This window comes from Rhinatrema bivittatum, chromosome 3 (genome assembly GCF_901001135.1).
Source record: "Rhinatrema bivittatum chromosome 3, aRhiBiv1.1, whole genome shotgun sequence".
Classification (NCBI taxonomy): Eukaryota; Metazoa; Chordata; class Amphibia; order Gymnophiona; family Rhinatrematidae; genus Rhinatrema; species Rhinatrema bivittatum.
Window position 1 is genome coordinate 308,038,601 of NC_042617.1, and position 14,214 is coordinate 308,052,814.

Genomic DNA, 14,214 nt, shown 5'->3' on the forward strand with positions numbered 1-14,214 from the left:
CCGTCTTATGACTGTTGAGAAACACACGCATTGGATCTGGTTCAAAAAAGACATAGCGAACATTATTCCATAGTAGTATAATGGGTACACGATCAATCAAACTGATTGACAGGTGAGATAAGGATGACAGCAGCCAATCAGCGTTCACTTCCGGTCTAAGCCCCGCCCACGCCCCGCCCACTCCCCATAGAAGTGAATGGGGGCGTAGCCACGCCCCCTCCTGCCTCCTCCCGCCCTCGACCACACCCCCAACCACACCCCTTCCGCCACAGGCCCCACCCCTTCCGCAGCCAATCAGCATTCACTTCCGGTCTAAGCCCCGCCCACTCCCCATAGAAGTGAATGGGGGTGTAGCCACGCCCCTCCCGCCTCATCCCGCCCTCGACCACGCCCCAGGCCCCACCCCTTCCGCCCCAGGCCCCACCCCTTCTGCCCCGGCCCCACCCCTTCCGCCCCTGGCCCCCGCCCCAGACCCCGCCCAGACCCCATCGATGCTCCTCCCCTCCCAATAGAAGTGAATGGGGAGCCCCTCCCACCCCCAAACCGCCCCCCATGATGTCACGGATGACCCTGCCCACACCCCAACCCCAAGCCACACCCCCCTGTGACGTAGCGGGTATGACATCACCGGAAGTCCACCCCACACCGCCCCCCAAAAACACACCCCCTAAAACGTCATCAGAAAGGGTCCTGTCGCTTTTTTAATGATGTCAGTATTAATGGACTCTGGCTGTTTTTGATGATTTCACCGGAAGTACAATACAAAAGTCCCGAAATATGCGCTCCTAGAACCTCCTGATGCCTTTTAATGATGTCGGAGCCGGTAGTATGCTTTTAGGAGGCAGGAAAAACTGCAGGAAATATGCTTTTTTTTCTAGCCACTCTGTTTTTAAAAAACCAAACAAAATACAAGCTGATAGGAGGCAGAAAAACAGTGGCTCGTTCTGTTGACAAGGATTTGGTTTTTTTTTTTTAAACAAGTGATTGAAGCTACCGGTGGTGAATTGCATGAACTGCAGGATCAAACTTTGCAAAAGACAGGTTTTTTTTTTTTTTTCCAAAAGACTAGGGACCGGGTAGTATAAAGGGTACGCTGTCACTCAAACCCCCAAGCCAAACCCCCCAGTGATGTCACCAGAAGCCCAAGCCCACCCCTCCAAGCCCTTGCTGTAGATAGGCATGCCCCAATAAAAAAAGTTACCAGAGAGCAGGCAGGAAAACTGTGACTCATTCTGTACACAGAGACAGGGGAGAATCCAATTACACCCCTTCCCTCCGCCCCCTCTGCCTCAATCCGACCTTCCCCCAGACCTAAATCTGAGCAGAGGATAATTGAAAGCAGTGGGGGGGGGGGTAGGTTTGCAATGGTGAAACACAAGGCTTTAGTTTTGTTTTAAAAAAAACAGACTTCTGTATTTTACAGCCATATAAAAAAACAAGAATGCACCAGCGGATCTTAAAGAAAATTTATAATGAGCCAGGAAATACCGGCAGTTTTGGCGGTATAACACCTCTTTTGCAGGCAGCTAAAGCATGTATGCCGTCTGTGACCAAGAAACAAGTGATTGATTGGCTTACAGAACAAGATGCTTATTCTTTACACAAACCTGCTAGGGTACGATTTAAAAGAAATAAAACCATAGTGTCAGATATAGATTGGCAATGGCAGGCAGATTTGGTTGATATGACAGCCTTGTCTGGTTATAACAGAGGCTACAAATACATTTTGACGGTGATAGATGTTTTGTCAAAATACGCATGGGCTGTGACCCTAAAAACAAAAACAGGTCGTGAAGTGGCAGAGGCCTTTGAAAATATATTTAAAGGTGGTCGTGTTCCCAACAAAATACAAACAGACAGAGGTAAAGAGTTTTTAAACAGATCTGTGAAGAGTTTGTTAAAATACAGGGGCATTCAGCATTTTGTGACCAACAACGATGTTAAGGCAGCAGTTGTGGAGAGATTTAACAGGACTTTAAAATCCAAAATGTGGCGATACTTTACAGCGCGCAACACTTTTCGCTATGAAGATGTGCTTCCGGCTTTTATGAACAGTTACAATCGCAGTTTTCACAGAACAATACAGGCCCGCCCCATCGATGTAACAACCTCAAACTCACTGCGGTTCTGGAAAGTAATCTACGGCAATAACAACAAACATGAAACTGCTAAGCCTTTTTTAAAAAAGGGGGATCATGTTAGACTGTCAAAAACTAAAGGGAAATTTGAAAAAGGTTATGAACAAACATGGACAGATGAGATATTTATAATTACCGACGTCCTAAGCAGGGGACAGAAAACAGTGTACAAGATACAAGATTATGGTGAGGAAACCATTCAAGGTTCTTTTTATCCTGAAGAATTACAGAAAGTCAGCCCTCAACAGGACAGAATATACCGCGTTGATAAGGTTCTAAAGGTAAAAGGGAGAGGTAAGAACAAGCAGTGCTTTGTGAAATGGCGAGGATGGCCTGAAAAATTTAACAGCTGGATAAAAGCATCAGAGATTCAAAACATTTGATTTGAAAAGGCCTTGTCTCATAAAAAGAAAAAATGAATGAAGGGGGATTTTACGTAACGCTGCCTAGTAACGCCTCTGTGAGAATATTTCCACAAAACAACAGCTCTAATTTCACCACACAATTAGCTAGACCTTTGGACCTACAGGGCCCGTGGGAAGTGGGTCTGGTGGAAATACAGTACCCGAACACATGGGATAATATTAAAGAAGACCATAAATATGTTGTCACCACTGGTGAAGGAAGCACAGAGCATCACTTTGTTGTACGAAGAGGGTATTATGCAACCGTTCAAAACCTGACGGATCAAATGAACCACGACATGAACAGTGTCCTCAAAGCCATGGCACCACGAATCATCTATGACCCCAATATCCGAAGAATCAAATTAAAATCAGAGGACAAAGCAGTAATTTCTGCAGGGGGTGACTTAGCGACCATTTTGGGTCTAGAAGCTAAAACGAATACGAACCGCTCGCTATTTCCAACGGATATCACAGGAGGGTTTAATACCCTATACCTGTATACGGATATTGTAGAGCACCAGCTGGTGGGAGACCATTTTGTGCAGCTGCTTCGTTGTGTTCCCACTAAAGGGGGTAAGGACGAGTTTATCACCTTCACTTATGATAAACCGCATTATGTTCCTGTGAACAAGCAGCACATAGACACCATAACATTTGAAATAAAGACGGACCAGAACCAACACGTCTCATTTCGCTATGGGAAAGTGATCCTTAAGCTACACCTGCGACCCCGGAAAACTATTTTTTAAAATGGTTGTGGTTAAATACTATGGGGACCCTGGCGCATACAGAAATTACTATGCAGCACAGGCCGGTGAAGGCCTTTCGGGGTATTACGGTGCTCCGGTCATGTACGGGGCTGGGATAGGCGGAATTTTTCGTAGTCTCTTTAGAAAAGCAATACCTCTTTTGAGAAGGGGTTTTGAGATTGTTAAACCTCATGTGAAAAGTGCAGCAAAAAACATCGCCAAAGATGTTATGGGCCGTGTCACAACGGCGGTTCTGCATAAAATGAACAATAACACAGAGCAGGAGGGGTCAGGATTAGTGGTTATTAGAAGAGCTGTTAAAAGAAAGAGAACAAATCAACAGGGGCCTCCTGAACCTTTTAAAACAAAGAAGACCAAACGTGCCAAGTCTCAAAAGACTAACCGCAAGGGGAAGAAGAGAAACCTCTCCGCCAAGAAGCAAGATATATTCTAAAAACTATGGCTTTTGTACATCAGGGGTCTGAAGAATGTTTGAAATCAGAACTGGATCTGTTTCAACTGGCCCCCACACAAACCAGCATAGAAAAAAGTGTTTATGTGGAGATTCCGCCATTATCTGCCTTGTCAGAAACAGCCCCTTTAGATTTTTATATAGCCGGACATGGCGAGGATTACCTGGATTTGAACAACACGTTGCTATACCTGACCTGCAAAATCGTGAACGAAGATGGGTCCGATCTTGAAGTAGGGTCCAGAGTAGCTCTCGTGAACTATCCAATAGCCTCTATTTTTAGCCAGCTGGATGTCACTCTCGGAGATAGACTCATTAGTCAGAGCAACAACTGTTACCCTTACAGAGCCCTCATAGAACTGTTTCTCAATTACGGCGAGGGTCCTCTCAAAACACAGTTTACAAGCGGCCTATTTTATAAAGACACAGCCGGAAACCATGAAGTGAGAGACGTGGGATCGCGTAATAAAGGTTTTACCGAAAGAGCTGTGTTTACAGCCGCTAGCCATAAAGTAGAGCTTCTGGGACATTTACATAGCGATCTGTTTTTTCAAGAAAAGCTGCTCATAAATGGCGTGGATGTGAAAATTAAACTAACGCGGAACAAAGATACGTTCTGCTTAATGAGCGGAGATGCCAACGAGAGGTACAAACTCATTATTTTATCTGCAGCCCTCTTTGTAAGGAGAGTGAAAGTGTCACCGGGAGTGCGCTTGGGGCATGCAGAAGCGCTGCTGAGAGCTAATGTCAAGTACGCCGTGGACCGTGTAAGTCTGAAAGTCTTTAGCATACCGGCTGGCGCCCGTGTGACTAACCAGGAAAACCTCTTTTTGGGACAATTACCCAAAATTATCGTATTGGGCTTTGTGGATAATGACGCTTTCAGCGGTAATTACTCTAAAAACCCCTTCAATTTTAAACATTACGATATTAACTTTGCTGCGCTGTATGTGGATGGTGAGCAAGTCCCAGGGAAACCTCTCCAGCCGGATTTCGATAACGGCTGTTGTATCAGAGAATACATGCAGCTGGTTCAAGCAACGGGTAAACATTTGAAAGACAGTGCTCTCTTGATTGATCGTCAAGAGTTTTACCAAGGTTATACCTTGCTGGCCTTTGACCTATCACCCGACCAAGAGTGCACGGACCACTACTCTTTGATTAAAACCGGTAATCTGCGGGCTGAAATCCGTTTTGCCATCGCTTTGCCACACACGGTGAATATGATTGTGTATGGTGTCTTTGACAACGTGATAGAAATTAACCACAGAAGGAACGTCCTTTTTGATTATCTATGATGATGAACACCGTACAGATCTACCGTATTTTAAAGAAGGATCCGTATGTTACAAAATCTTTTGTAGACGTCCTACCCAGTGACTGGCTGTCTGATGTACAAATAGAAAGGAAACCTGCAAGCTTGGTGGTAAACACCCACCCCCACGACCTTCCTGGAGAACACTGGCTAGCAATATACGTGACTGAAAACGGCACAGGAGAATTTTTTGATTCCTACGGGCAACAGCCTGATAGTTTGTTCTTCCCTAACAGTATTATGAACTTTTTCAATAAACATTGTGAGGATGTTTTATACAGCAGCAAACAACTGCAACACCCTGTATCTACAACCTGCGGTAACCACTGTGTGTTTTTCCTACATCAACGTTGTAAAGGGCTGTCTTTTGAAAATATTTTAAAACTGTATTCCGAAGAACCATTGCAAAATGACAAAATGGTTTTACAATTTGTAAAAAACAACAAACAGAGAACATGTTGTATGTCTAAATCTTTTCGCTGTCTGTTTCATACCCCCCAGGTGTGTGTACCGTACCAAGAATATTGTACTAATCCTAAATAAAAACAATCTCTCTTGAGAGTTTTTGAAAAACAAACCAAACGTCTATAGTCTATATTTTAAAAAAGCCTTTTTTTTTATTTGAAAAGATATAATTACACCTTCAACCATCTGTTTGTATCAAGTACTTTACGTCTTTTACGGGGGAGGGGGTCTTTGCACTTTACAGTCTTTGTGTACATTTCAGCAGTTGTCGCTGAAGGATTTTCCTTGAGCTGTACCAGCAGATCCCTGTTGGCTGGATTACCCATGACGGTGGAGGGCATGTTTAATTCTGCCAGGGTTTGCATGAACTCTCCCCAACCTTTGGGTATCCTCCGATGTGAAAGAGCACGGGTCTGTGTAGCTCCACGAATCAGGTCTAATAGGTTAGAGCCACTTACAGGTCTTCCCTTTACAAAAGTCCCATTACTCTCCCAGGATGCAATGTCCTTATTCTTTGACAGTTTATTGAGCAGTATTTCTGCATTTTTTCTACGGTGCATGCTGATGCTGTTTAACACTTCCTGCAGGATGGGGTCTGGGGGGCTTTTGTGCTCTAGAAATGCAGAGGTTGCTGTATCATCCTGTGGGGGTAGATACAGATTTATTCTTTCTTTTTCCATTTCTCCGTGTCTGTTAAGCACCAGATAGCGCTGTAGCACTTCTGAATAGCGTTTGGCTTTCTCATATTCAGACATACCAGAACTTTGAAGTATACCTTTCATTTCTTCATCGAGTCTTTGAACAGCTGTGGTTCTAATATTTTCCTCATGAACTGAAGGGCTTCTCAAACGGTCAAGTTGTTGACTAGACACTAAATACATTTTTTCTGTGTGCTGCATTAGTATTTTAGCTCAAAAGCCCCGTGATGAGTGGTAGCGCGAATCCTAGCAGAGGCCCGATAAACCCCCCTGACTGTTTGACCAGCTTCTTTTTTTTCTTAAGTGTTATTCTTTTATCACCCAAAATCCTTATGGCTTGACGTTTCCTTTTCAAGATGTTTATCTGCTGTTGTGATAAAGGAACATTACCTCTCAGAGTGTTTAGTGCGATCTCCGCTATGGCCCCCACTAAATCGTTAGAAGCGGCCTTTAGGATAGCTTTTCTCCGTTGCGGAGAGGCTTGAACTAAAAGTTTTAAAAGGGCTAGGTTCCGCTTTAAGCGAGCAGACATGATCTCTGGGACACACACAAAACAAATATGTGGGGGAGAATATATATTCACTTCTTTTTATGGAGGGGTTGTGTTTTTTCACAATATACAGTGGTCCATTCTGGTGGAAAGATGTTTGTCCTCAATCTGTAACGCTCAGGGGTCGTAGCATTTAAATCCACGATGAGATATCCATATGGCTTTCTGGTGGCATCCTCAAAGGCTTCTAAAAAGAAGCGTGACTTACCGGGGTACATCTGTCTGGCTAAAATAGCGATTTGCAACTTGTCTCTAGGATTCTTAAAGAGCACCATATATTTGGTATTTAAGGCTATAGTTCTGCTTGTTTTGCCTTGACAGAAGACATTTTGTACAATATATATAATACTCAGATTTCTGTGATGCACGTATTGTGTGAAGGCTTTCTCGATTTCATCACTTTTACAAGCAGAAGCCATCAAATCGTCTATAATAACCATATTTATTTTATTGGTTGGAAACAGTTGATCATCATTAAAAGTATCAGGCAAAGAATCCATAAAGGTAATAAAAGGATATTTACACAGCATTTCTTTATACAAAGGTTGCCAGCAACTATAACACCATACAATATTATCAGGCATGTCAGTCAACACACGTCCAGCGTGATCTAGCAGGTTTTTAACAAAGAAGCTTTTGCCGCTATTTGACGGTCCGGCTAAAATACACGAAAATGGGTGCCTCCAGCGCACATCCACAAATTCAGTATCCATAAGGCAGCGTATTAAAACCCTCTTTTATCACCCTTTTATCGTATACGACCCTTTGTGTTTTCTTAAGTAGGCCGGTCTCTATCGCCCAGGTCTTTTTGTTTCTAATGATCCCAGATTGTTGTACCTGTATCTTTTTAGGACTCTTGTCCACGGCGTCAGTTTTATAGTCAAAGACGAGGTCTTTCAAATTAGTGAAATTGATCTTTTTACAATTTTCTACATTTAACGTAAACCCCTTCACTTTCATACAGGTCTTTCCGCTGGATAGTTTGTAGCCATATGTTTTGGGCCCAGCCGATACAAACTCTGTGATATGCTCGTCTGCGGGTATCTCGCTCGTCAACTGTCCTAAATAATCTCCCAAAGGCGGATCGCTGGCACCCTCACGACTCACAAATATCACAGAGTCTGTATCGTGGTACAGACAACGTTCTTGCAAACTGTCAAGCAGTTTGTACAGTTCTAAACGAGCATAAGCAGTTGTGAAACAGGCAATGAAGATGTTTGTATTACCTGACAATATGCTGCGGTCTTTTGAATGCTTCCATGTCACACAGGCTGTTTCATCATCAATAAAATCGCATGATGAAACATCATATTCGGGTGAAAACAAATACTTATACAGATCGTCAGGATCTCTCACAATACTTGTAACAGGTAGGTTTGTTCTTTGACCAAACTTCCCCCACAAAGAGTTTAAGAAAAGCTTGGCAATTTGACGCTTTGCGGGGTTTATACTAACCTGTTCAGGCCTTAAAACTACACCTTCTTTTTTGTAAAATCAGATATATACATGTTTTGTTTTTCTACATCGGTACACCACTGAGGGTAACCAGAGGCCTCCTGTTTTTGACGGAGATGCATTTTTATGTATTCAGAAAACAGGCTGACAGATTTACATTCAAAGTGCCATATTTCACATATTTCAGCAACCACATACCCTTTTGCAACAGCCTCATTCATCTCCACAGTGCACCAAGTCCCTACGAGGGCTCTCTCCTCATCCGTGTGGTTGCACATATCCTGCAGACTGTTGTCAGCGCATGTGCGGCACAGCGGGAACATGAGCTTACCGCTCACACGGACCGGTAATACTGGGAAAAAGATCTTTCGTGGTGGATACACTTTGGCTTTAACAAGCCCAAAATAGTCTGAGAGGGGACCAAAGCTGTCATAAATGATTTGCGGGTGGCCAACAGGGTATTCCTTGGTTTTATTGACAAAGGGGGTAGAGGCTGGTAAAATCATAGTAATGTATTTTTTCATCAGCCCTGGCTTTATAGTACAAACATGTAGCATTGGTTCTACCACCAAAGAGGGCATCTCTGGGTACTAGCTGCTGCGGCAGGCCTGATTTAACCAGAAAGTCTGCACAATCCCTGATATTTTCTTTCACCATTCTCTTCCATTCGTGTTCCCACAAGCTTATGACCTTAAACCCTCTTCTTTTCAGGAAATCTGCTTTGATTTGTGTTTTGTAATTGAGAAAACCAAATGTTGTAGCCGTTAAGGGGTTCTGGTCTTTATCGTTATAACAGCTCGGACAACCGTGGAAAAAACAGCCGTTAAATTCAAAAGCTGTTGGTACCCCATCAATAAGTGCATAACCGTCAAGAAAATAGGGACCCACCTGCTTTTCACCCCCCTTTAGAGCATGGGTGATCTGTATTTGCTCTGTGGCCTCTGTATACATCAGCCACTGTATAGAGGGTGTTGAATATCTCTTTGTGTGTCTGTGATAGTTGTCTGGAGGGACGAGTGCCACGGTCTTGGGTTCTAAGAACATAAACCTGTACATAGCCATGCACACAGATGCCAGTGTTATATATTGGAAGGGGTCTATACACCTTTTCACAGTTTTAGATCCACCATCCTGCTCTACAACCACCTCTCTCTCTGTCAAAGCCATGATTTCATTTCTGTATAAGACACAAGCTTGCCTCAGAATGTTCACATCCTGTTGGCAATAATAGGCCAGCTCCTTTTGTAAATCAAAGGTGTTATTTTGATTGTCCCTGTACCATTTTAAAAACTCCTCTCTTTCTCCAGACATCATATACCCATCTCCATAATGCTCAACACCGGGCATAGGTCCCACATAATTTTGATTAACCCTGGTGTTAAAAAAATGCGGGAAATAACCCTTACAGCCTTGAAACCCCAGGGCTTGCGGAAGCTTGCTAAGCTTCATGGGCAGGAAATTTAAAGAGTCTTTAAACCGTATACCCAGGGGTTCTATCGTGATTTCTAAGAGCTTAGCACCCTGAGCTAACAAGCGCACATCCATCTTTTCCTTTAGCAGCTCTCTAACTACAAAATAACCATCATAGCCTTTAGAATTATGCGCTATGAAGGTGTATCCTTTGAACTTTTTGTCACAAAAAATCTTAACAAACTTAGAAATACTCTCAAGACCTTTGAACTCCCAGTTTCTTGTGTTGTTTAAATCTGTTGCATATATATAATTTGGAACGTGAAAGCCTGTTTCCTGAACACATTCACAATCATAAAATATATATTTTTCAGATATTTGTGCATGATCAATAGGGGGCATAAAACACAAATGCTTGTCACCAGCGATCAAGGGCTCAGAACAAAGCTTACATTGTCTGACCCGGCATTTATGTTTTTTATCAACATACGATTCACATTTTTCGCACAGTATTTTAAGCAAACACTCAACTTCTTTTTTTAAAGCCAGAACTGTATGCCTTTCTAAACACTCTTGAGAACGACAATACAGCCTGCATTTCGGACATCTCTGTTGTACCCCGATATTGTCTACACACATTGCTGTTAAACAGAGACGGCACCATAATGTACAATTATGATCGTGACTATATGGTTTCTGGCAAAAATGACAGAAGTTTCGCTCCCCATAGAGCTTTTTTACATCTAAGATTCCATAAAAATGGTCATCATGTAGCAATATAAATACAGTTTTCTGGAATTCAGGTCTGTCCTTTGTCTTAAAACACCCCCATTCTTTTGTATAAAGCACAACTCTTATGTTTATACCCAAATGTTGTTCAAATGTTGAGACATCATCTAGCATGACCTTTTTATGTTCTGACCACCCTAGCTCTGTGTGCAGTTTTTTAGCACGGTCTAATAGCTCTGCATCTGTGAGCTTTGTTGGTGACATGAGCGCTGTAACACTCCCTGCAAAGCAGAGCTTATTATCTGTGTTGTTCAAGTCTATTAAATGCCTTCTCTTTTTATGTATGATTTGACTGTACAGAATAGACCTTAAAACCCTTCGTGACCCGCCCCCTCTGTTCCTTATAACAAGAATGACTATGCGGAATGTCTCACCAAACTGTATCTCTCTATAACTCTGCAGGAGTTTACTAACTTGATCTAAGAAATCATCAGCGTTCAAATCCTGAGGGTTTAACTTTCCCGAATACAAAGAATTATGAAAACCTGTAGAATGTAAATGAATCTGTATATAATCATGGGGGGACACGTTATGGCTTATTTCATTTAGAACATGCTGTATGCCTTGTCTCACAACATTTTGCGCATCTATGAAAGAATCTATTCTATCTAAATTAATAAAACGAAATTCCTCTGAATAAAGCACGCCATTAAATTTTTCTAAATCACGGTTCCACCTTCTCACAAATTGCACAAAATTAACCGGTTCATTTTCTACAGCTGCATTTTCAGAGGTCTCTGGTATACAATTATTTACCAACCCCCCTGAAACATTGTCATCGGTACAATTATCTAAGAACATGCTTTCACATTCTTTCTCTACTTCCACCCTGTGCACAGGTCTGTTGCTGTCTCTCTCATCTTTTCTTTCGGAAATAGGCTTTTTTGCAGTCTTTTCACGGTCTAAAATTAAAAATAATAATAATAATTAACATGGGTGGGCTCATACTTTTTTTTTGCAATATTTTAAGAAGAATTTTTCTTAAACTATAACAGTATAGATTCTTACTTTTTTGTTTATCTCTCGGTTTTTTGTACGGTCTTTCGTCAGATTTCTTTGGCATATGCTGCTCATGGTCTGTTATGTAAAAAAAACAAAAAAAATGGTAATACCTTTTCTTTTACACAGCTGTGAACTAATTGTTGTTTTACCCGTACAGATATAAAAAAATACTTCTTACCTTCAACTGCATCTTCAGACTCCTTTCTCTGTCTTTTGGAAATAGTTTTGTTTGCACCATTTTCACATTCTAAAAATTACAAAATAAAATAAAAAACACAGGGTCACACACACTTTTGATGTCTTTGTAAATAGATCTCTGCTTCGTTGACTGTTATGAAGGAAAAAAAGAGAGACATTTGGGAGGGTCATAGACATTAAGGAAAACCTATTTCTCACCATTATTTGCATTGCTGTCAGAAATGCCTTGTTGATCTAAGGCATTACTGCAGCCAGGCTGTTCTTCTTCTTCTATGTTCAAATGTGTGTCTGATTTTGCAATATTTTCCTGTTCTAATGATAAAACAGACAAACACTGTTTTTACTACTGTTTTTTTTAAAAATCATATCTAAAAATATACATTAAAACTATTAACTCACCTTTTAATTTCCTTTGTTTTCTGCGTTTCGTAAGTGACATTTTATTAATAAACACAGGCTTCTGCCTTTCTTTGTTTGAAGAATCCATTTCTGTTTCAAACTCCAGACTGCTGAATCTTTTCTGGTCACCGGCTATACCCTTTTATCACCAGCATTAGGTGGGGCGTAACCACCAACAAACCTCAAAACCTGTGTATTGAAACAAAAAAAAAAAAAAAAAAAAAAGCTACCTGGCCTCTCTGTCATGTGATGGACATCTTATAGAATAAGATTGTTCTCTTGCTTGGGTTATCATTTACAGGGCTTTTTGTATGTATTATCAATATCTCTTTAGATCTGAAGCCCATTCACAAAACTATAGTATATTGAACCTTTTTTTTTTTTTTTTTTTTGTGATTTAATGTTTTGCTGACCATTGTTTTTCCCTGATTAGATTATGTGTCCCAGACAACTATCCGCACCTACCTCATTACAATATACATCCCCCCTTTTGTTCATGAAAGGTAGTGTGTTACCAGAGCCCTCTTAGGTCTTGGGGCACTTTACAAAATAAAAATCGGCCTCTCTTGAATGTCTTGTCATTCTGGTCTTTTTTTTTCCCTTCCAAACATTGTCTCATTCTGATTAGATTAACCATTTACAGATCTTGGATCCAGACAACTTCCCCCCCTAAAAACTTCCATATCACCTTAAAGCACAATTGACACATTTTGTTAATTCTGATATATTTATTAGTTGTTTTTATTAACTAATTTATACACATGGCAAAATTTGTTAAAATATTACAAAGTATTTCATTGTCAATACATACTTCTGAAATACAGACAAGAAAAAAACAAAGACTGCTTTATTATACATTTTTAAAAAAGGACTGGTGTTTTCTACCATAGATGATGGCATTTATATATTTTATCATTAAAATCTCATCTGTAGGTTTAAGCAAACTGTTTAGTTTTTGAACAGGATTTTCAGCAGTTTTCACACAGTGTATAAGATATATGATCAGATTCATATCGTCATTGTTTAGGCTTAATACACCTCGTTTATATGCAGCTAGTACCACAAGATTCAAAACACGTTCTAGGCACAACCTGTTACAAGCGGTCCTTAATTGTTCCTGTGTGTCAGAGGCAGTCCAATAAACGCAACTATGATCATCCTGACTCGGATCGTCGAGAACACAGCCTTCGCAATTTTCATACCGTATGCCAGACAGACATTTTTTAAGAATACTATAGACAGCCACCCTTACGATCGATCTAAATGTTGTTTTTCGAAAAACTCCATGCACCGGCGGTGGTTTTGGGAATCCTATATAGCTCCACCAGCTGAAATCGTGCACATCTTCAGGATTGTTGTTTTTTTTTTGATCACATGTATCTGGTTCTTTTATATTTGGACAGAAGCAGCAAATACAGTTCATTTTGATACCTGGTGTGTCTCCATATTCTTCTGTTTGTAAAGATCCTTCATTTTCCTATAAAACATAATGTAAACATTAAATTAAAACCTCTTCTAAACAAACTCTCTATTATAGATAGCTCCCAAACACGCCACCCCTAAAATGCATCATTAGAAGGAAAGAGATTTTTTCTTACCTTACACTCAAGCTTTTCCAACAAATAATCTGCTTCGGCATCCAGAGCAGCTTTGTGCAGCTCTAAATCTTCAGAATCTAAAGCATTTTCATTGATCAAGTTTGGATCCTGCGAATCAAAAAGCTTTTGCCCCAACGGAAGTTCATCAAAATCTGGGTCAGTGCTTCCTCCTTCTTCTTCTGCCCTCCGCTTTCGTTTATGGCTCCTCTTTAGTTTTGGCTGTTGAACGATTTTCATTTCAAGACGCTTAGGTGTTTCATATACGGCCATTTTCAGGAACAATTACAACAACTCTGCTTGAAGATTGTTCTCACGTGATCACTATCACATGATTATTTCTATATCCGGTCTTGCAAGTTTGGGCGTGTCTAACAGAGAGGGGAGGAGGGAAGGGTTGTGGGGGAGAATACAGAAGTCTGTTTTTTTAAAAACAAAACTCCACATCAGACACTATGGTTTTATTTCTTTTAAATCGTACCCTAGCAGGTTTGTGTAAAGAATAAGCATCTTGTTCTGTAAGCCAATCAATCACTTGTTTCTTGGTCACAGACGGCATACATGCTTTAGCT